At 39.6% G+C, this 21,122-nt stretch overlaps 1 protein-coding gene and 1 pseudogene across 1 annotated transcript in view; one reads left to right on the top strand and one right to left on the bottom strand.

Moving 5' to 3' along the window:
- Window positions 1-2,180, bottom strand: part of LOC139730032 (uncharacterized) — a 121,032-nt pseudogene extending 118,852 nt beyond the window's left edge.
- Window positions 1-21,122, top strand: part of LOC139730021 (uncharacterized) — a 74,291-nt gene that overhangs the window by 29,274 nt on the left and 23,895 nt on the right. The gene's annotated exons all lie outside the window — the stretch shown is intronic.

Genomic DNA, 21,122 nt, shown 5'->3' on the forward strand with positions numbered 1-21,122 from the left:
TCACATACTTGCTTACAAAAATAAAACGACAGCAAACAAACGGTGAAACACTTATTCAATTAGAAAAATGAAATAAAAGGGGGACAAAAACATGAGAAATAGATCAGAACCGAGCCAAAGGACTCTCAATAACCCACTTGAACTCCTCCAAACTCGTTTTGTTTTGTTTTCCTGGTAATATTTTGGCTCGGTAATTTAGTATTATTGCAGATGAATAGCACTGCCGGGTTTGCGCCTTTCCAATTATATAAGTATGTTATCATAATAGTGAAATTATTCAATATTCAATTCTGCCTTAACATCAGTTACCATTCGCCATGAACGATAGAGTGACGTTTGTTTTGTCAATACTAATGACAATGCACTCCCCCCCCCCCCAAAAAAAAAAGCCCGCCAAAATGTCACGTCGATATTGACAAAGACGACAAAAATGATGTCAGTACCTGCAATGACGATGTCAAGTAACGGTAATCAACATGGATTACTCACATCTTTGGTATTGTCATGTGAAACAGGAGTTACGTAAGAGCTTGAAAAGCATGCATTTTAGTGCAATATTGTTCGAACACAACCAGAAGATACATTTCCGCTGCTGAAAACGCTCTATGAAGACTAAAAAATGGCGTCATAGCTTGTGGCTGGTAAGGTGGTGGATACGGTTACACCCAGTGCGTGTTCTCTGCTCATTAGAGCCGGAAATACTGGGCGAGAAGTCTCGGGGGTTACTGTGTGGTTGAAACACAAGACCACCAAACTCGGCTCTGAGCTTTCTTTCCTTCTTTCTTTCTTTCTTTCTTTCTTTTCCCCTCTCTCTCTTCGCTATTTTTCTCTCTTTTTCCTTCTCCACCTCACACAATCCTTCTCCTCCTGTCTTTCTGATATTTGTCCTCTGATGACATCATAATTGTGCTTGGAAGAATAAAAGGGAAACACTGGGACCACTGGAATAACGAACTTTATTTCAGTTTCCGTTTAACGAACTTTCGGAATAGAGGACCTTATTTCACGCTGGATTAACGAACCTTCGGAATAACGAACCCACTTCATTTTTGTAACAACGAAAATCTACATTATGTGGATTGTGTGTGTTTCCGAACAAAGAACCTTCGGAATAGTGAACTTTATTTCATTTTCGGATTAAAGGATTAGAGCGTCGGCCTTATGCCAAAAGGGCCTTAAAGAACTTCCCCTGTTATGCCAAAAGGGCACTTATAGTGTATAAAGTCTATAGCGTTAAGGACCTTTTGGCATAACAGTGGAAGTGGTTTAAGGCCCTTTTGGCATAAAACCGACGAGGATGTAATGGAAACACCAGTAGGGTAGACACTGATAGTTTGCTCTTTCTGCTGAAACTGTAAAACACGGGTATTATCATTGTAATGTTTGGATCAGCCAACGTGTTTAGAAAATGGTAATTTTGTTTGTTTGTTTGTTTGTTTGTTTGTTTTTCCTATTATGTCATCGAAAAGCTTATAGTCTCCAACCTTCAACTGCACCGATAATTCACATTCAGCGTGTTTATTATACATGTTTTCATTAGGTCACACTCAAATAACAGTCACATACACACATACTAGATATATTAATGATGCTGTATTTTTTATATTCATTATATAATATTATCATATTTCATACAACTTTATTATACATATATATGATCAGATTGTTTCATTTTTTCAATTCATTTCTTCAGGCTTCTTCACAGCAAACAAGCCCAATGTATCCTATGAACATAGTGCAAGCTTCAGTCCTCCCCTTCCCCCCTCAAAAAAAAAGAGAAGAAAAAAAAAATCAATAAAATGAGCGACGCATTAGCATTCTCGAATTGCAACATTCAATGAAAATGAATACCTCCCCATTTTTTTTTTTCTAAGAATCAGAATACATCAGAAAAAGATCAGAATCGCGTGGGTGATGGGATCGAAATGAAATTAACAAGACAGTAGGGTGGAAAACTGATGTTCATAATGTCTCCGTTTTCACTGCAGGAAACGCGATCTAGACCGTGAAATGGAATTGAGGGCGTACTCCCCTGGAAAAGCCATGCTGGCGTATCCGTCTGCAAAAGCAAACAAAAGCTCTAAAGGTGTATCTACACGACTGTTGCTGTTTGTTTTTTTTTTCTTCTTTACCTCATTGAGCACGGCGCTGAATGCTGATGGCGTGTGAAGACGATGCATTATCGCGCTTTCAGGGGATCTTTGCAAGTGTGTTTTCTGACAAAACAAGCCGTGTGTGTATTCGTTTCAGGGTGATCTCCAGGTATGAAGTGCATCACGTCAAATTCCGCTATCCCCGGGAAGAGTTCCCGTCATGACCGGTTCAGATTGTCTCAGTTCGTTATCGCGCTCCAGTGAAAATGAAACACACCTACCATGCTACTTGCCATGGATTTACTACTAGCAGCCTTCATTAATTTTGTTTCTGAGTTGTTCATTCATCGTATGGTTGTTCATAGACAATGCCTCTACGTCTTATGTTCTACTATCAACGTAATATTTTTTGAATGAGCTTAATAGCTACAGTTCACATCAGCCCCAACTATCACTTTCGATGTCGTTATTGTTGTTGTCTCGTTCATTTTTCTACGATCGTAAAATAACACAAAGACAGGTTAATCGAAAAGCCTCACACCTTATAGAGTTATTCTATCGATAGAAATATGTTGGAAGAAAATTGAAAAGATCGTAATTAGTGCTGCTTGCCTTACAGCAATTGTCCGATGTTTCAAGGCTCTCATGTGCGTATTGTCGGGATGAAGCCGGCTTCAAGCGACAGTATGAGTATAATTGTAGCTCCTTATTAATCAAAATAATCATTTGAAATGTTTTTGATGATATGGCATCATAGTTGGCATTTTATTCCTGTGCACTCATGATTTGTGACTTTTCCTCCAACTTTCACTTCTCGTATACGTTGCGTTCAGCCTTGGGAAGGAACTAAACATAGAAAAAGACACGTATTGACATTCAGGAGCTTTACCCTGCTAACTCTGGGATGGGAACCAAATTAAACCATTGCAATCCATTTATCAGCAATGATAGCATTAGAAGAGGGCTTGTGAGAATGCCCCCGCTAATTATCGTCTTCTTGGGAGGAAAGACGCCTTACAAAAGTTATCTTCGCCCGCGAGCGACACACTTTCAAAAAATTGCATTGTTTTCACAACCTCTTCTAGAAGTGATTGGCCGAATGAGGTCGTCTCCCGTATTAATTCTGGGGCTGCCTAATTTCATTTCGGCCAATAGATGCTCGCAATTTGATCAGGGTAATTCAATCAGAAATGGAGAAGCAATGGGCTTGAGCCATGCCACGCTGCTCACTTGTTCGCTCGCACTTGGCGCGTGATCGATCAGAACGTTGTGGTGCTATCCATCAATCGTCAATCCCATCAAAAAGCGCGGGAAGACTCGGACACGAAAGCTCCCAGGAACAATCACCCCCTCATTGCATTAAGTGTGAATAGTTTACACTAATATGAAGGACTCAATTTCACGTGGATAACGATCTCTGGAGCACACGCCGACTCCGAGGTCATTTACAAAGGTGTAAAAACGTGCAAGACTCTTAGAGCATTATTCAACATCATTTTAGCGTGTCCCATTTTACTTCATTATAAGAGTTGTTTCATCATTTAGCAGATGCTCTACCTTGTTGATTGATTCTCCTTTTATTCTTCCCCATGTTCCCTTTTGTTAAATTTCGTTTCACCGAAAGAACAGTCTCTTTCCCTCCACCCTTCTCTCACCCCCCCCCCCCCCCAACCCGTGTGTATTCCGTCGCCGCGTTGAGGCGTCATGCATTCTTGCGTGAATGGCGCTCTTGCTGTGTGCACGATTGCAATCCTCTCTAAACAGCAGATCTTTACTTTGAATCTAACTCAGATGTATTGTGAGAGCCACGTGACTCGACAGGATGTTGCACCAAAAAAAGTCCTTCATGAGCAAGGTGTTAATCTTATTTGGCACCTTGTGGAGCTACTTACATGTAGTATAGCTTCTGCGAATAAGGGCACGCTCCTTTGAGGCGGCTGTGCTTCCAAAGTTGCAGAGAGTACATTAAGAAGAAGAAGAAAAAAAGATAATTTCATGGACATTATTTTCAACGAGCACACAAGGAATACTCCCAGTGCACCAAACTTGCATTCAGCTTACATTCTTCATCATCTTTCCCCGTGAATAAAGCATCGATATATACCACGGTTTAGTCGCAAGAAACCCTCAGAAAATTCGGAGTTACATGACAGTTGCCCCTGCAACAATTGCTCCAATGAAATATCTGCACGTTATGCCAAACATAAATTTTACCCACGAACATAACTCTAACCCTAATCCTAATCCTAATCCTAATCCTAACATCAAACTAAACCGAAAGCCCTATCACAACCCGAACCCTAACCCTAATCGTAAGTTCTTGGAGAAAATAAGACCGGAGCAAATGTCGTGTCACCTAAAATATCAAAGGCACCTGGCGACATTCCAAAAGGAGTTTACATCGATTGGTATTTTGAAGAATCACGCAGGAAGGAACGTGCTTCTAGACCTGCGCCCCTACCTCCACCCGATCATTGTAATGGACAATGACGTGGTCAGGTGCGCGCAATAACGTTGCTTTCAAATATCCTTTTGTCCATGCGACGACAACGGACGTGCAAGAATACCTGAGCAGGAGAGGAATGTAGGGAATCGGATACTCTCTCCCACCGGTCGTCGATGACACCACCCCTACAGACACGACACAGAGAGAGCGTCCTGCTTAGCAACGACATATTACACAATATTTCATTTTGATCACGGAGCAAAAGAGTTTACAGCTTGCTGAGAATATTCATTTTACTGACCCAGATGTAAGAGGTCAGACATGGTTTTTACAATGGGTTCCAAAGTGCATGCCGTTTTTCGTGACCTGTTTATAAGGCATTTGTGACTGCCCAACTCAAAACCCACCTTAAGCCACAAATTGGATTCTCTATAATTTACTAATATGTCATTTTGGTTGACTGCCTGAAATTTTTCCTTTTTTTTTTCTTCTTATCTGGGAGAGTAATGTCATCTCCACCTATACATACTATCAAAATTTGGCGGCTTAGAAGAAAACCAAAAATGACATGACATCTTTTTTTCCTTCGGACAGGAGGTGCTTTCACCGTTCAAAAAATAGAACATGTTTTCATGGGTATACTTCTTCACAGCACGCCTGAGTGACCCTAATCTTTAATCCTCTTATCCTCCATTTTCTATCTAGCTCAACCTCCGAATTCTTTCTTATTCAATCAGTTTTTTTTTTTTTAATGGGTTAGGGTAGTCCAATTTTAACAGCTTCCTTTTTAAACAAAGCGGAAATTCGAGAATTCATCTTGGTCTATTTTTTGGGGGGGAGGGATTGGGAGGATGGGGTTACGCAGGGTGGTCACATTTGTCATCATTTTACATAGTTCCTCACCTTTAAAAGCACATCATGTACATTGTATCACGTCAATGCTCTATTATATTCATTTCTACTCGGAAAGCGAGAAAATAGTCGTGAAATTGTAGCAGTCCATAGCGGCAATTCAATTGTACGAACAAGTTCTAATATGGCAAGCAAAGGTTCTTGATAAAATTTTGCCCCTGGATTTAAAGAAAGGATATGTGAATGGAATTAATCTGTTGAGGACGGACTGATTTTGCTACAACATGCATTTCCCATGGACACCTGCCCGAGTATACTCGGGACTAGTCCTCAACGGATTACTAGCAATAGGATTGGTCATCAGATTTCCATTCATATATTATTAACTGAAAAAACAAACAAACAAACAAATAAACAAACAAACAAACCAAAAGCCGCTGTTCTTTTTTTTCTCTGTCTGTCTGTGTGTCAGTGTGTCTGTGTGTCTCTCTGTCTGTTTATTTGTATGTTTGTTTCTATCTCCATCTCTCTCTACCGCTCTTTCTATACTTCCATCTCTCCCTCTTCTTTGTATTTCTTTAAGACTCTCTTCACATATATTTTTTCCCATTACTTCCTTCTTTCCTATGTCAAAGCAATCTTTGGATAACCTGCACTCATCATCAGTGAAGCCTAGCTAGGAGGTATTTCCCTAATTTCACGAAAATAACGGGTTAAATAAACGACAGAGAAGACAAATAGCAAGAAACAGTAGGAGTGTCTCCGGAGTCCATCGACAGTTTCGTACGTAAAAGATGCAAGCGGAACGGCCGCGGGCGTGTACTCCATTAATATCTCATCGAATTAGTAAAACATATCATTGATCTACGTGTATGCCTTCCACTACATCTCTTGCAACGCCGGAGGCCTATGCGTTATCATACATAATATAGATAATTATGAAGTTCTTTTGCTGTTAATTTATACTGTTGAAGCGTCTCCATATCTATCCCGTAAGGAAAATGAGTGCTTGTGTTTTTATTCCAGTTAACATTCTCATCATGCAAACAAAATATATGAAGAATGCATTCATTTGACACTTCCTTTATCCGATCTTTTCAAGCTCAATGCCTCCCATTAGCGACTGATTGCGAGCTCCCGCCAAAAAGAAAGTGTTCACCTACCCTGGAATCATAGACGCAGGGACAATAGACAATACGTTGGTTGTTTATGTTGTTTGAATACTAAACGGAATGGTCCTGACAAGGAATCTTGTGATGTCGATAGCAATTTCAACTTCTGGAACAATCAGTCCTGCGTTTTGTTCACTATGGAGGAGTAATACGTGGACTTTTGGATCTCACAAAATAATGTTTGTCTCATCAGCTACCTTTCTTCTTCCTTTTTAGTATGCATAGGATAATTATCGTTGTTTTTTTCACAGTGACAGAAATGCAAATGAAAGGCACTAATACTTTGATAGTTGTATGAGGTAAACATTTCACCTAAAGATATATTCTTTTACAGAATTTTATATATTTGATTAAGAATGAAGATTAGTAAGATAGAATGAGTTCTTTCAGTCGCCTGTATGGTTTTATGTGATAAATTTGACATCTTCAGAACACAAAAACGACATTAAATCTACAAAATGAAAACATCACACCTTCAGTTTGTATCATGGAAATAGAATAGTTTTTTTTTTCTTCCTGTGGAAAAGAAAAGGCTAAAAATATATCACTTCATAACTTTGGAAGATAAGGAAAGAGAAATTCTTTGTCTTCTTAGTCCTCTTCCGGCTTTTACAGCCCCATGCATTATTTGCAACCCCAAAGTCGTCGATTGATTGATACCGTGCATTAGCGGCGTTGACGGAATAATGTAAGCGCATATTATGAATATTACTGTCGCAGCTATGTTCAGCCCCACGTACTCATATTTATGTGTGCCTTCGAGACTCGTTGATGTCAACGGCAGAGAGCCACAGTCTGTCAAAAGGAAAGGGAAAAAACTGATCCGTCCTTGCAATGTGGTAGTCAGGGGCATATCGCTTTCAGGCAGGCTCGTTAGGACATCAATAGGGAACCAACCGAGTTCGTTCAGGAACAAAGAAGAAACATCACACGAGAATGCAGGCGTGGGGATTGTGTTCACTGTCTTGAATAATGGCCTATGGGGAAAAGGACCTCGCAGTGGTGACGCGTTTTTTTAATTTTTTGTTGTTGTTGTCTGAAGCACAGTGATCCGTCATTTGATATAAGGCATGGAACCAGAGCCAGCTCATGAATGCAGTTAAGAGTGTAAGAGAGAGAGCATTGACAAATACCCATTTAAAAACAAGCTTTCGTTGGATCTGTCAGTAGATACACAGCTGCCAAATGTTTTCCCTTTACCTTCATCACTGTAAGCCACGGACACAAAACAAATTGAAATAGGATGTTCCCTAAACTTGCTTGATTTTGCGGTGTTTACACTATGACCGTCACTATGCTATTACCATAGTAGTGCCGGATGATAATGATAAGAAGTATAACAACAAGAAAGATTTATGATTTCTCTGATTCCCTCACGCATTCATCGGTAATAAGCAAAAACAATGATCCGATGATTCAGTAAAAGATACAATTTACATTTGGCGCCTTTCTGTTAAAAATCTGTCCTTTACCCATCTTCATCCCCGCATGTCAAAAGCCTCAGTGTTAGCCATGATATGTTAGAGAAGTGCTGAGTTATTACGTGGACGCATATTCCACATTTCTGCGTGGGTGCAAAGACTCAGTAGGCGTTTTCACATCAGCCCGATAAGAATCCAAGCTCGAGATATTCTTAATGTCCCAAGTCAGAAAAATAGCGCGCTATTTCAAAACATCGGGCTGATGTGAAAACGCCTAATGACTGTCTCCGATTAGAATGAATGTAAATTCGAATAACGACGTGGGTATGCTCGGCCAGAATATGCAAATCAGCCTGGACGCTTTTGCTGTAAGGTTTTTTTTTTCTTTTCTTTTTTTCATGCTAAAGTAATTGTGAAGCGTAACACGCGCTTGGCAATATTACGAATCAAGTTTTGCGAAACCTTCCAGGCGTGGTAAAATTCACACCAGCTTAAACGTCCCTGGCGCCACCACCGTCAGTTCGCAGCACTGTTTTTAATGATACCAGGAAGAAGGATAAGGGGAGAGTGGGGATTACCAAGGAGAAATGGATATTCTTAGACATGGTGGCCGTGCGTTTCATTTCCAGGAGCTAGTCTTTGAGCAAGCCGCTAATTCAAAGTTGTGCAAAGAACCTTAGATATTCCAGTGAAATATACCAAAACTTAATAAACCTCCAAAACAAACTTTTATCTCTTTGTCAAAATCCGAGAATTTTAGTTCAGTTAACTCATAATATCGTGAAACGTTAGATGGCTTGCGAAATATAAAGGAAAAAAGGGGGGGGGGGGAGTAGTTTGAAAATCGAACATACTTGCTTCTCTTTGTATTATATTATAGACTCAAAATACTTTCAAACAAAGAAGGTATCGCGCGTATTTGTTTTCTCCTCTGAATATTGTTCTCATTTCATTTTCAATCCTTCTGAAATGCCAATGGCAGCTTCACTAATCCGACATAATATTCATGTTCTCTCCAAGGGATTCTTGTCTTTCTCCATGCTCACGGGTTTGTCTTTCTTTCGCGTGTGACTGACGTTTTCAAAGGAGAAAAGCAGTTCATCTTTCGCGGGGAAAAAAATGTTGCAGTCAGCGAACGCAGCCAGTGTCTTTTCTCGTTCCGACAATAACCGTATTCGCCAACCCAACACACTTGGCTGATCTCAGCCACACCTGATGGACATAAACATGCATGAGAGTATGATATTCCAAACCATAAGTATGCACTGTTCCGCAAAAGGTTTCACTGTAGCTTCCTATCAAACAGTCCTGAGACATCAACTATGGCTTCATATCAGAAAAGCTCTCAAAAGTTTCCGTTAAACCTTGCTCTACGTGCTGCGGATCCACATAGCCGTGTTCTAACTGTCACTATCCGCATCCTGTAAATGTATACCTATAGTAGTATAAGTTAGGGGTCTGAAGAAGAGAGACGATGTGTGTGTGTGTGTGTGTGTGTGTGTGTGTTTTGTGGTTTGCTTTTTCGTCGTGTCTATTGATTCAGCATGTAATGTTGTTGTTGTTGTTGTTTGTTTGTCTGTTCGTTTGTTTTGTTGTTGTTGTTGTTGTTGTTGTTGTTTTGGGATCTAGGTTTCTTTGACCTGACACATCTCTCTTTCTTTATTCAAAGCTCATTAAAATATATGTGACCCTGCACCTCAAAACAAACAAAAAGTCGCCAGACATGAATTTTTAGTTAAGACCATGTTCTGAAAGAGCAGACTTTAAGCTTTAAAATGATGCATAACTCAAATCAAATGGACTCTCCTAGCCTATCTAAATATTGGAAAGAAAGCACAAACTCAGGAAAAGTGTGTACTGAGAAAAGAGGCTCTGAAGTACAGTGTCTATTCAAGCGCTTAATCTTTACCAAACCGTGCTGGCTGTGCGATGAATGGGACAAAAACAGGAAGTAAACCACCGGAGTAACAACAATGAAGGGATTATCAGATTAACATGAAATTAAGCATGCCTCATTAACACATTCTGTCCATAATCAACGCCAATTTTCAAAGCAGTAGCACTGTCCTCTCAAAAGTTATTAGAGTTGAAAGGGAAGAGTGTGGACAAGGTTTTTCAGAAATGAAAAAGGGATTCTAAAGACACACCTAATCACACTATTCTACCAAAAATGTTCGAGATAAACTGCTAAAAAAACACACTTTCCTGCCCGTTTTATGATACCAAACTTTAGCATAATGTAAAAGAAGACCCGCTCTTTCAGAAAATATGAAAAAGTCAAGTTCGGCTAGGTTGACCCATTTTACTTATTTTCAGTTCTCACGCAAAATCAGTGTGTGCGACTTTATGTTCGTTTTGAGGTGCACGGTCACATGAAATCACGACTATCTATTATATGCATCCTATAAAATGCAAAATGTTTTTCTGCCAAAAGTGACTTTCGTAGACGTTTTTTTTTTTCTACACAGTCTTGTACATCAAAGGTTAGTGCACGTTTCTCCCCATTACAATCTAACAAAATCACTTGTTCAGAGATCTCTTGCTGGCTCTGTGATCTAAAGAGCAAACAGACCCACCTGTGGAAATACAAAAGACACGTACATGTAAGTCACCGCAAAAGTAAGGAAAATGATAGTCGAAGAGCACCAGTGATATCATTTTCATTGGTAACAATATCTTTTTTCATATCTTAAGCATAATATTCAACTATTCTAGTACATTTAACTGTCATTTTAACATTAAATTACAAAATACATGCTCTTATTTCCAACTCTTTTATTTCATTTTTCTTTTCGCTTGCAGCTGGAGACACCGTCAATGTTTTCTACTTGATGCTGTCCCCATAATGTTCTTGTTGGTGTTGTCTATTTCTTCTTAATTTCTCCTTTTGTTCTCTTTGTTGTGTGTGTGTGTGTGTGTGAGTGTGTGTGTGTGTGTGTGCGTGAGTGCGTGCACGCACACACATACACACACACACACACACACACACACACACACATACACGCACATAAAACAAAGCAAAAAAAAATGTTTCCCCACGTGTACTTGCGTGAGTGCAGTGACTGTTTGCGAGTGTGGGTGATTGTGTTTGACTCTTTTCTTTTTGTTTTCTGGTGACCTACCCCCACAAGCATCCGCTTCTATGTAGGTTACCCCGGACATAATCTTAATCATCCAATATAAATGTTACGTACTCGACGTGGATTTAAATTCATTTTGTGTCATATGATATTATTTAAAAGTCTTTATGGCATACTGAATTTACAAAATATATGTTACGTGTAATTAATCTCTGTGGATGCATGTTACGTATCTTACATATACAACACTGTTTTATCATTTGTGTGGAAACTTAATAAATATGATATGAATATCGAGTGAGAAATGGTGAAAGCATAGAACGAAGTGTCTCCAAAATGGACAAAGGTTTCTGTTCTTTTTCTCTACCGCCTTTCTACTTCTCTTCTCTTTGCTTGTTTACTGTCTTTATCTATCTATCTATCTATCTATCTATCTATCTGTCTATCTATCTATCTATCTGTCTATCTATCTATCTATCTATCTATCTGTCTATCTATCTATCTGTCTATCTATCTATCTATCTATCCATCTATCTGTCTGTCTATCTATCTATCTCTATGTCTATCTTTGCTACTCTCTATCTTCTCTTATATTTCAAAGAGACTGGATATTGGACTAACAAAAAGGTTCTGACACATCTGGCAACTATGCGCTGTCCGTGCTCGGAATAAACATGCGCAGATATGGGGAATCACTTAGTTCTTTTCACCTGGCCCCATCTTTTTGCTGACCGACTTTTAACTCCGTATCAATCACTAATGGCTTGTGAGCGAATTGTTTAACGCGCCCCAGCACTGACCGACCGAAATGTCAATTCAGAAGTCATGCCGGGCTATCGACATTCGATCTAATCTTTAGCAGGGCAGAGATCGCATAAAAAAGTACGGTAACACAAAAGGAGATTCGTTTTTCTCCCCTTTTTCTGAGGAGGGGTGCACGGACGGGGATGGGTTGGGGGCGAAGTGGAAGGGGGCGAAGTGGAAGGGTACGAAGAAAGGGTGAACGGGCGTACTTTAAAAAAGTTTCCGAATGTTTTCCAGTGTGCACGTGCACCAACACGCGAGTCGACTCGTCTTACTTTCATATGACTTCCTTATGATTGGTCACGCTTGCAACATTTTATTTTTCTCTCGTCGTCCACGCAAGTCAAATATTTCCGATGTTCTACTTTCACTCCTCTGCAGATTTTTGGAAGGTTACAGCACTTCCCGCGGTATGGATGTCCACTCATTTACGATTCATAGATACAAATATAGACAACTGCAAACACATCCAGAAAGGAGAGCTGGTTCTATGTTAGTTTCTTGTTTGTTTTGTTTTGCAACTGCACGTCTGTTATATATTTTTTTTTTGTATGAAATGATATTGACTATGGGATGGCTTCGGGATTCATGAGTCGACCATGAATGCTTCATATATTTTAGGGGAAATGATGTTTCATGAAACTTCGCAGCCACTAATTTCCACACTTCCCACCATCTATCATTTACCACCTTATGACAATATTTACGTATTCTATGCCTCCTCTCTTCATCCCATTATAGTATTCTCTATTTGATATCATTTAAGCGTTCCTCCTCATCAGTTTTCAGCATTGCTTCTATGCCCAGAGTGAAAGATAATCGACCCAAAATACAAATTGTGTTTGATGGATTTTGACTGGTTGCAATTTGGAATATTACACCCCAACCTAGTTTTCAAATCAGCCCGCAGCGTTGTCATTCATGACTACATTGACATGGAAAGATAAAAGAGAAAGAAGATCTAGGTCAAAGATGTACAAAGTGTGCTGAAAGAAAGAAAGAAAGCAAGCAAAAAGGACAAAAAAAAAACTGCCATGGAATTTTTCTAAACAAGGTAACACGCGAATTGCAGTGCATGTTGTGGGCACGCAAGCACATCAATACGAATAGAATTTCACGGACAAAGTCTGCGCACATATATCATCGAAATTGACCGAGTGCATGCTGATGATAAATCGAAGAAAGTCACTTAAAATCACATCTAACGGGAACCTTGATGGAATATGTTAGGCTAATGGAATATTATGCAATAACGATTAAGTTCTTGAATGATTCAGCATGGACAATCGACATCTTGTAGGAAGTTCACATTTTTTTTAACCACTTTTGAAGCATAAATCGCATCTGATCAGATTCGCACTTGTAACCTCCACTTTATCAAATAGACGAAGCAGATGTCACTCTTCAGCATTACTTGAGAAAGGTCTCTCAAACCTGTCAAAGCACAACGGCAAATTGCGTGGGCACATCAATCTTTATAGGGATAAATTTCCCGAAGGAGAAGGCGTAGATTTTTTTTTCTTTCCTTTTTGGTTTTACTTCTGAACGAGAGCTGTTTGGCTACAACAGTAGATCAAGGATGTTTGGGGTGGGGGTGGGGGATGGGGGAGGCAATACAAATGACTCACTCCTAGCCCAGGAAGATTTCGGTAAGAAAAATCAAAGTCAAAAGGATTGTCTTCATTTGAAGAATTTGAAAATGCCTTGCTGAGAACACCACGTTCAATTTCAAGATTAATTTCATATAATATAACTTTGCATGAATATGGTGCTTTGTCAATATCTCTGATGAAAGAAAAACCCTATCATGTAAATTGTGAATGCAGTACCTTGACAGAACCTTGATGTGTAGGCTTACTTAACGGGGGGGGGGGGGGGGGGGGGGGGGGGAGGGGGAGGGGTTCAAAAAGCTGTTCTTAAAGTTACGAACAACTTAAGAACGGCTGGTGATCAGTTCTGATGTGCTATACTTGGTAGAATTTATATAATTCAGCACAAGAACTGATCACCAGTCATTCGTAACTTAAGGAACAGCTTTATGAACCCCCTCCCCCCCCCCCCCCCCGAAAAGACAAATATAACTTGATGTCAATCTTGCAGTTTGTCCTTCTGGGGAGGAATGCAGTGCAAGAGGCACCGTGGCCACGTGACTATGCGGCACGGTAGTCACGTGATACCGTATAAGGATTCCATGACATATGACAGATTAGTTGCCGTCATTGTTACTTAATTCACATGACTGAGAATCTGTTCGCTTCGTGGAAGTGATAAGACCACATACTTTTCGACCCTAACGAATAACTATAATTTGGAGAACGACCGACTGCTTATTCGTCTTAAGCTATCTTCGTTAGATATGAAATATGCGTCGTGACTCACGAATTCTATATACAAACATTTAATATAATACTATGTCCTTTGATTATGTGCTGAAATTTTCCCCCACGGCAGTACATACAGCTATTGCATGGGCTCAGAAAGACCAAAGTTCAATGTATTCAGAAATTATTGAATGGGGAATCCTGTCACTTTGCATTGCCTTCTCTTTTTTTTCTTTCTTTTTTGCGATGGATGGTTTGATCAACTTACCCCCGCTCAGCCGGAGCGGGGAGTAATATTTAACTCTGGAGGGCTTGTGAAGGGGCAGGTGGCCTGGTACTAAACACCACTTTGGAGCCCCCTATCTAGCCCGCCTGGCTCTCCTTGCCCTAATTGTACCGGTCATTTCTCACAATAAGTTGGCGCCAGTACGTCTCTAGGTTACCAGAGTCTTATAGCTCTGGTAGGGAGGGCTGTAAGGACACCGAGTGTGAAGTGCTTGTCATTTCTTTCCGCTTCTAGAGCAGTCTGTAACTCGCTTTTTCTTATCAACCCTTGTCGAGAACAAAATCCATTTAGTGTTGAAGGTGACTTTAATCTAGCCTCTTTCCAGGAAGTTGACGTCATCAGTACTTAGCTGCTGTTTTGCAATTTTACTCTACTGTTGTACTCAATAATGTCCTTATTGAACTGTTCCTTGTCGTACAATTTACATTCAGTTTGACAATGTTGTATATTTTGCTCCCCATATGTTTTCTTTATACAATCGTACCCAAGAAAAATGTGTATTAATGCGTTAGAACAATTGATATGATTTATGATATATTGTCAAATATTGTGATACATCGTATTGAAAACGGAATGCAAAAATAAACTGAACTTAACGAGTTAATCGACCTGAACGAGATGTTTTTACCAACAATATTTTCTCTCTACCCATGTGTATAAATGGGTAACTGGCAGTGCGAGGGTAAAGACAGGGCCTTCGGGTCTTGCTTGCAGTGTCAACACTGAAGAGGCATTATACCTTGTACAAAGAAAGCCATATTGTCTAAAGGGTAATCATATCAATACAAAGCTCATTGTTCTTCAATGAGTATAAAGGGCAGTGTGATATTTCACACTGTGGTATTCGTGACAGTATATGGGAAAGTGACAGGATGTTGTCTAAAGTTGAGACTCAAGGTGAGGTTGCCTTGCCTAATGAAATGCGGCGCTAATTGTTGAAGATTCCAAGCCGTATCTCTCTTCCGGTGACGTAACAATATCCTCCCCTCCCCCGCCTCCCACGTTGCCGAACTAATGTTAATACCAAATGCACGTGATGCAAACCAACCTACTCCCCCATTGTCAGTGATTGTTATCAAAGATGCTTACGTGAACACAGTGCAACAATTGTGTTAATTAATATTTGGCGATAAAGGGGGAAAAAAAGATGTTCGGAGTGAAACGATCGATATTTGACGCCATGCCCATTTATTCTTCAGAAGATGACATTGTTGATGTTATAATTCGCAAACTGACTAAATAGTCACGATGAAGCAATTTACAGAATCACTATGAGTGAAGATAAAAGGAAAGTAAATGGGAACATGGTCTAGTTAAATGACCAATGCGTAGGCCAGAACCTAATTAAAAAAAAAAAAAAAAAACTGGCTTTGCCAGCTCATTAAAAAAAAAAAAAAATTATTGACATGTGGTGACGGCAGAAAACCTAAGAAACCTAAATATAATAGAAACTGGCCACAGTAATAATACCTAGTGTGCTGTGAAATGTGTGATAAACAAAGGGATAGACCCATATAAAAAGATGAAAACATAGCTGTCTGCATTGGTTACACTTATTCGCCTTTTGGCCTCTGAGGGAGTCTATTATGCAAAGACACAGTTTCTTAAATGTCACCATACGGCTGTCTTTTGTTTGAAGTGCGCTAAATATTTGATAACGCTTTCTGAAAAATTAGAAGGTAAACGTATAGGCTAATATCATCCAAAAGCAAATATCGCAGGGAGGAATTGAAAGGAAAATTTCGTGTTCTCCTCAGTGCATAATCATTATCCTAATTGTCATCATCGTCACCATTACCATTGTTGTAGCTACATTACGAAATTAACCCCCACTACCTTCGTAAACCTAGTGAGTCCTTCACCAGCGCCATAACGATTTTACGATTTTGTCTCGGAGAAACAAGTCACTGAATTTGATTAGACGAATCATTCATACATCAATTTACGGGCATCTAGTAACAGCCGGGACAATAACTTTTATGGATGACGGCTTTTTTTTCTTTTTTTCTTTTTGTTTACCTTTAAGTAATTATCTCTTTGAAATATTCATAAGTTTAAGAGCTACTGGCTTCCAACTGAAAAAAAAAACCCACAAGGAACCGCGGAAATGGCTGTCTCGATTTGTGCCCCCATTGATGTTAATCTTCACGCGTTGTCTTCCTCAAATGAAAACATCGTCCGTGCCACGCCAAGGCCATTCTCTTATTACGGGCTTGATTGGCCTGGCAGTGGGACTTCTATTCTCTAAGAGCTCTCATTTTCTAGTCGTTTCGTGAACCAACAGTAGAAAAGCAAAACCCGAAGCCCTTCCCTCCCACGTAAATGATTTTCTTGAAAGCATTATTGTATCCCCTTCTGTCTTTTGCAGGGGCTGTTAATGTAATTACTGCACTAAAAAGCAAGGATGACACTCGTTCAATTATCTGCAACGCACTCTCTGGTTTTCCTCATTAGCTTCGCGAACACTACATGAATATGAACGTAACCCTTAAAACACTGTTTGCCTTCATTCGGCATGAGAGCCTGATAATGTCTTACTTAATATTTTGTGAATTTCGCACACGTTAGGAACACAGTCATCCCGATGACACTTGCCAAACCGTTCCCTCTCCATTTTTTTCTGTTGTGGCAAGATATGCACTTACAGCATGAGCGAAGGAAATGTTCTTCTTACTTTTTTGTTCTTGGATATATACGATTATTGGTACCGCATAAAGCCTTCCTAGTATTTTATCATTTAAAAAAACTAGCGAAGTGTTTACCCTTGGGATAAAAGAGACAAGTAAAACACACACACACGCACACACACACACACACACACACACACACACATACATACAAACAGAAATCAGACCAAGAAATATCAGAATATTAGAACATGCACCATGCATTCTACTACTGAGAGGGTTTGAGGTACAAGGAAGTACGCCCCCAACCGCCCTTCCTCCTCCTACTCCTCCTCTTCTCCTAACATCTCCCCCACCGCTACCATCCCATACAAGTAAGGATGAAACATCATCATCATACGAGCCACACTTTAGTTGTTTGACGACGCAGACACAGCTTGCAATATCGAAATTCTTAATCCCTCTATGCTTTCATATCTAGACTAGATTCTTTTTTTTCGGTCATTGCTTTGGCTTTAATCTTTATAACGATTGCCGAAAGTATCTGGCCTGTGCCCCCATAGCTCCGGTGTCCCCGCTAGGGTTTTTGGAGAATAATTGAGGCAAGATCACACTCTCTGAAAAGCAAGTTTTGTGTCATTTTCCACGCCGCTTTCTAAAGATGTCACTTTCTTCCAATTGTCCCTGCAAGGCCCGCTGCTCCCTGCGCTTTATAGAGTAATGCCATTGATGTTTTCATATTTTCGCACGCCTAATGCGCTGATCTTCCACTGCTCTGGGGGTGTACGGCGTCTTATAGGAACAGGCCACTGGAGATATTGGCACCGTTAATTGCTGGTATTAGGGTGTAGAAGAAGCACTTACGAATGGGTGAAATTGTTGCCCGAAGGATTTCAAAGAAGAAAAGTGAGAAGAAATGAACAAAGGAAAGAAAAAAAAAGAACAAAAACTCTTGTCCGATCAATTGGGAATATAGAGGCTAAAATGTTGGCTGTGTATTATGATAATACTAATAAGTTAGGGTACCCACTTTCTAAATATTCAGGTAACATTAAAGCGATATTTTAGAGGCAAACAAAAACAACACAAAAATCAAGAACAATTATTGTTGTGTCCTAAAAGGTGAGGGAGAGGCAATTAGAGGAGTTAAAATGATTGAGACAAAAGTTTTGCCTCAAAGCACAAAATGTGGATGTCTAGTTTTCTTCCTTTAAGACGGAAATTTATTCTCACCATCTATAAAAGAGAAAAAAAATCAATCAATTTCCTCTTTATCTCTGATTTACACATGAGCGGTTTTGCATCTTCTGTGTCTCCTATGAACCCTAAACTATTTTAAATGACTCTCACTCATCAGAACAGAATCATAATCTTTTTGTTTATACACACTTCTTATGGATGTGTGAGGGCACCAAGTTTTGTCACTGAGTAGTTTATAGTGCACCGTAGCTTTATATTGGGAACAAAAACGTCAATAAAACAATCTGTATTAACATTTACTCTCTCTATCTCTCTCTTTCTGTCTCTTTGTCCCTTTGTCTGTGTGTCTGTCTGTTTGTCTATCTGTTTCTCTTTCTCTACACGTGCTTCCTGGCTATTGATATACATTACGGCATGAATTGCATTGCATTGTTGTGCATTATACAAATCACTATTCATACCTGCGTTTGTCAAGTAAAAAAAAAAGGTCTATTACCATGATTACAGGGAAGAGAAGCTCTAATTTGTCAATACTTCACACGCTTTGTCGGTGAGCTGCCTCCACACATTACATTGTTCGTTTATTTTCTCCTATTCAAACAATGATTGTCGAAGCGAGGCAATCTTCGTTATCGGCCTCGGCAGCAAGGCGTCAAAACGATTCCTGTATTCGTTCTTCCACTGCACGGAACCCTACATGCTTTGGCCCTTCGCGACAGTAGCTCTCCCAACTCATCCATAATTTGTCATCTCCCATCCCACTTTCATTCCTTTTGTTATTGAATTCATCGGCTTGTCAATTTCATCTCCAGAGTCGGTTCCGTCTGGCTGTTTTTTATTTATCGTTTTCTCTTTTTTTTTATTTCCACACCCGCCTACGCATCCAGACACCAATACAAATGCGTGCGCTCGCAGAGCACACATATGCTATATATACATAAACATAGATGTGCACATACACAAACAGACACATACACTCACAGAAAAAAAAAAAAAACAGAGACAAGTAATGCGTATATATGTGTCTGGACACTTTCCTTTATCAAATTATACCAGTCGGTGTCATGCGATAACCGAAGACACACAGGCGCAGCCCGCGAAAGGCTTAGGAGGACGATAGCAGTATGCCTTGCAATTCATGATTCATCATTTCCGAAGCCGTCAACTTCGCCGCTCCTTTGAGGATCACCTGCTCGCCATGATCGATCAAGAATCGCGATACAGACGAAAACTGATGCGAGAGCCACCCATGCATGAACCGCTCCAGCCTTGCAAAAACAAAGGCACAAGACCAGCCTGCGCCGAATTTCTCTCTCCTTAAAATAGGAAGTTCATTTCGTCGAGACGTCAAATGTAGCGGAATGTCCTAATGTAGTCTTACAAAATGTATTTCGTTCTTTCCAGGGATACACACCGTTTGTCACCAATAGAGAATGGGAATACAAAGGTAGTAGTAGTAGTAGTAGTACATTAGTGGTAGTAGTAGTAGTAGTAGTAGTAGTAGTAGTAGTTGTTGTAGTAGTAGTAGTAGTAATACATTAGTGGTAGTAGTAGTAGTAGTAATAGTAGTAGTAGTAGTAGTAGTAGTAGTAGTAGTACATTAGTGGTAGTAGTAGTAGTAGAAGTAGTAGTAGTACATTAGTGGCAGTATGTAGTACATTAGTGGTAGCAGTCAGGTAGTAGTAGTAATGAGATGTATTGCCGTGTAGTCATTATGGGGAGTTTTGAAGAGGCGTTCAGATGGTACAATATTTCTCATGCGTTATTAGCTGTATCTGGCCTAATTAATAGCTAAACACTTCAAAGTTGTGAAATCTCGCTGAAACACAGACACCGTTTTCTATAATTATTTCCCCAAGAGTTACAAAGGAGGAGCCGTAAAAGGGGTTCGTCAAATGTTATTCATAATGATCATAATTCCAGTAAATAGACAACCATCATAGTAAAAAAGACTCTTCGAAATCATCTTGTTTTAGTTTCCATAATCTTCAAAGGAGTCGGTTAACATATGAAAATAACCAATATTTTCGTTACAACCTTTTTTCTCTGCTGCAGTTAAGTAAAAATCTGAGATGTCTAATCCAATCAAATGCATGGTCCATCATGGCCTGACGCTTTGGGAATTCTACTTATGAACTGATAAAAATGTGTTTTTTTCCTCTTTTAATTCTCCTCCCTGCTATACTTCTATATTGCCCACAGCAATATAGTCCCACATCATGACAGAAATCACCCCATGCAATATCTCCATCTTATGAATTCTAGCTTGAAATCAAAAAAGTCTCTTAACAGACAATATCTCGCTTTTTAATCCGAAGCTCGACACGTCGCCAAAGTGGTAGACTCAATATCAGCATTAGATGTTGTTGTTTTTTTTTCTCAACGAATACATTGAAAAGAATACAGGAGAGAAAGAGAGGAAAAAACAACAATTCTCAGATGACAAGATGGATTAGCAAACATAATTGGCAAAAGACTTATTGAATCTCTGGTGACGATATGAACTTTATATAGCTCAAAATACGAGTCATCAAAATGAATGATGGAATGCAGTTTGCAAGATCATGACTGTTAGTGTCTTGCGTGGAATATGAATCATTGTCTTATAGTGGGCGGCATGATCTACATGTATGCTCAATTTTAACATCGTGATCGTTCCTTAGACCAAAGTTAATGTGAATCACTCATTTTCCCATCGGATCAAGGTCTGAATCCATGTTTTGATATTATACGTGTTATACAAATGTTAGTAAAACACGCCGTAAAACACGTCATTTTAGTATATCAGAAAGTGTCATAATGTGGGCAAAACAACAAGAC

The sequence above is a fragment of the Diadema antillarum genome, unplaced genomic scaffold (genome assembly GCF_040938485.1).
Source record: "Diadema antillarum isolate AM-2024a unplaced genomic scaffold, OU_Dant_1.0 seq00000286_RagTag, whole genome shotgun sequence".
Lineage (NCBI taxonomy): Eukaryota > Metazoa > Echinodermata > Echinoidea > Diadematoida > Diadematidae > Diadema > Diadema antillarum.